The 3719-nt window shown below is 41.8% G+C and overlaps 1 long non-coding RNA gene across 1 annotated transcript; it reads left to right on the top strand.

The window, feature by feature from the left end:
* Positions 1–263: 263 nt before the first annotated feature.
* LOC135309245 (uncharacterized) lies at positions 264–2353 on the top strand. The gene is made up of 3 exons (XR_010369552.1): positions 264–501; positions 714–843; positions 1078–2353. It is a non-coding gene; the product is annotated as an uncharacterized LOC135309245 (long non-coding RNA).
* Positions 2354–3719: the final 1366 nt, after the last annotated feature.

Genomic DNA, 3719 nt, shown 5'->3' with positions numbered 1-3719 from the left:
CTTGCAGCTCACGTGTCACTGCACAGAAATTCCCGACTTTCTGCTTCATCCTCAAGCTTTCCCTTCATTTATTATTCAATAAATTGCCTATAGGAGCTCTAATTGTAAACATTTGTTAAAGATACCAAACCTAGAAATGTGCTAGAATGTTTCCCACCTCAAGCTTTAATGAGTTTACAATACCTTCAGCCCATATGCTTCAAAAACGTTATCCTCAATTATGTAACAGGAGGTGCTCTGCTGATATCTGTTAACAGCTAGAACAGCTGTGGTTTTCTGCTTTTTTGCACTGCTCAGGAGAAGCAGCAAGTTCAGCTTCCTTTTTTTTTAATTTGGTTGCAAAACCTCCGAGCCGAACAGGTGTGTGCAATCACGAACCACAGAGATGAGCCCAAACTGCTGCTTTTCTAAAAATTCCACCAGTCAGTGACACACACTGGTCAAGGTTGCACAACCTTGTTTTCCACAGGCTGTTTCTGATGATTCATTGCCCTCGCGGAGGTGAGTTTCAATTATCGTTAATACTTTTTTTTTCCTTCTGGTACTGTACTAAGAACTTCCTCATTTTCATCTCTTCTCTTTCTCCCCCCAGCTCTCCTAAACTGAGTTTCCTTGTTAATCAAGAAACTTACCTTGAACACTAAAGATAAAAAAAAAGTGTGCCCAGAGCAGACTATAACAGCAAAAATTTCCCTATTTTTTATCCTCATTAGGCTCTACGAAAATGCTCTTCATTCCTTCTCCTCTCACTAACAATCAGCAGTACCCAAGCACTTCATGATCTTGTGGGATTGTTCTGCAAGGGAGACTTGTCCAAAGCTACCAAACTTATTCCACATTTAGGTGAGCTTATACTTCCACTGGAATCAAAAGAAAGAATGTGGCGTGAACTTGACTGCCTCATATTCCTGCAATTCCCCATTCCCTAATTTTCTTATCATTTGAGGTCTTCTCACTTCATCTTAACAGAGGAAGAGTTATAGGGGAAAAAAATGTCAGCAGGAAAAGCTTAAACTTAAGGAGCTCAATTTCTTATGAAATTTTTTGGTCAATGTAACCTCCATTTCCTTTCCCTAGGTCTCCATCCCCACCTAAGTGTCAGCACACTACTGTAAATAAAAGGAAATATGTGGGAAAAGTTGGGTCTTCAGGAGGTCAGACGATACCAAGAGCTGCAATTGTGAAAGCTGACATCAGACAGTGTCACTTTTAATGTCTTCTCAAATTCTGTCTGCAAATACATCACACACTGTTTTATAAAGGATAATAACAGCTGCTTCCCAGTGGAGAGACAGGAGTTGGTGCCTCAAGTTCTGCTGTCCCTGCTCAACGTGCACTAAACACCCCACGTGAGTTCGTACAAATATTGAAATAAAGCATCCTTTGGGGCAGAAGTAAGTTTGCCTTCTTTGTGGAAGCTGTGCTCTCAAGGTTTTCCAAACCTACGTGTTTGCAGGCACGTCCTTCCCCATGGAGCAGCCAGAGCAGACAGGGAAGGGCTTCAGAAGCAAAGGGTTGAACCTCCCTCCACTCCTCCATCTGCTTCCCTTCACCCTACTCATGGTTTCCGAGAAGTCCAGCCAGGCTGACACGATGGAGGGAGGCAGGGGAAGCTCTGCTTGGTGTTGCCTGCAGCGCTTGAGCAATACTGGAGTTCTCAGAAACCCTTGGAGTTTATCAACACATACTTGGTATCTAAGGCGTTTAAGGTCTATCCAAAGATTAGGTGGCAGCAGGATGTAGAACCTAGATCCAAGTTTTAGGTTTCAAGGGGTAAATCCCAGATGGAAACTTAAGATCAAGTGTTTTTCTACAGCCTAAACCTATGAAAACTCAAAAATCTTACCCTGCATGTACCCATATTTTTAGACACCTAGTTATGCTCAAGGAGTTAAGGATGTTCCTTGTGAGAAGTCCTCAGAAAGATGATGCTGAAAGGATCATGGCCTGTCCTGAGGTATTTACACATATTTTCACAACTCCACCAGTACAGCTCAGAGAGCTCTGCACATCTCCTCTCCCCCGTGGCCATCCTGCAAGTCACATGTCTGACCCTCTGCAAAAACAGGGTCATTACAAAGCAGCCACATCAAAATACAAGACCATGAGGTCTATTTCAAGGGAAGTTGGATGGCAGCATCCAGGACACTTAGAAAGAAGGAACAGAAACTTCATATCTCTGAACTTTTCCTTTGGAGCCTCATGACTTCAGATTTTTGCAAGTGCATAAGGAAAGATATGTGCACATGGAGAACCTGTGATTCACTGGGCTTCAGTCTGTAAATTTAACTCCTGAATCACAGGAGCTATAGTTCCAGAGTGATTCTCTACCAACTCACAGGCAGCTAGCCAAAGAGAGAGAAAATAAAAATACATATATACATCAACCATCAAGGTGTGTCAGCCTCATCTTTCCTACAAAGAGTAGCACAAATTTACTGATTTACCATGTAAATTCTGAAATTCAACACTGGCTGATGCAACTTTCTACTTAGCAGCAGAAACAAAAACAAATCTCCTTGCTAAAAATGATGGCCAGAGCATTGTTCATTTGTGGAAGACACTGCAGCCAGACACCAGGTCCACATTTGGCATCTTTCATGTGCTGATCTGATTCTTTAGAGATGTTTTAATAGATGGCAGTCTATGTCCTTGCATGGAAAATATAAAATAATCATCACCACCATCTTTACTTCAGACGTTATTAGAAGGTCTCTTAGATGCATATTGTATTCATGGAATGCTTACAAACAGAATCACAGAATGGTTTGAGTGGAAGGGACCTTAAAGTTCACTCAGTTCCACCCGTTGTGATGGGGAGGGACACTTTCCACCAGACCAGATTGCTCCAAGCCCTGTCCAACCTAGCCTTGAACATTTTCAGGGATGGAGAACCAACAGATTATCCAGGTTCTGATCACCCTGCCAGGGAAGAATTCCTTCCTGGGATCATGTATTGGGCTTGCATGGCCTGTTTTTTGGCAGTAGTGCAGCTTTACCAGCACAATTTATTGTAGGAGACCTTAAGAGCACCAGCAGTGCTGCTCATGTCACCCACCATCCCTTTCCCCTCATACAATAACTGTGCATTCTAAAATGGTGTATCAGACAAAACATAACTCACAGCACTTTACTCAGGCAGGAACATGAGCTTTCCTAGGCAGTAAAATACACACTGCAGAAAGATGACATGCATGATGTAGACAGATTATCTTAAATACCAGGTGTAAAATTACTTCTCCAGCGGTCATGCAATGACTTAAAGTCTGGTCTCCTCATTTAAGTATCCCAAATCCCACTCCACGGTTACCAGAGTAGCTGGCATGATCCACCCTTTGCTCAGGAATTTAAAAAAATTAATAATAATAAATTGCCTAGAGTAACATTAATAACAACTGTTTTCTTACTCACATTTACACCCCCCAAAAAGGCAGAGAGGAAAAAAAAACAAAGAAAAGGAAAAAAATTTCTCTTCTTCAGAGGGTCAGAAGGCAAGGGCATCAATTCATTAGAAAAGACAGCTTCCCTTTCTTTGCATCACCTTAAGGCTAAAATTCAGCATGTACCTTTTCACATTCCCACCAGGGCAAGCTTTAGTGCTCTTCTCCTCAGAAGGATACAAACACTATTGATTTTTAGTTCTCTTTTTTACTCTGTGTCAGTACCATCATATGCATGGCTGTATAATATCATAATTGCCCTGATGCATTGAGATTTTT

Source organism: Passer domesticus, chromosome 10, assembly GCF_036417665.1.
Source record: "Passer domesticus isolate bPasDom1 chromosome 10, bPasDom1.hap1, whole genome shotgun sequence".
Taxonomy (NCBI): domain Eukaryota; kingdom Metazoa; phylum Chordata; class Aves; order Passeriformes; family Passeridae; genus Passer; species Passer domesticus.
Note: the sequence above shows the minus strand (reverse complement) of the source record. Positions and strands in the feature narration are given on the sequence as shown.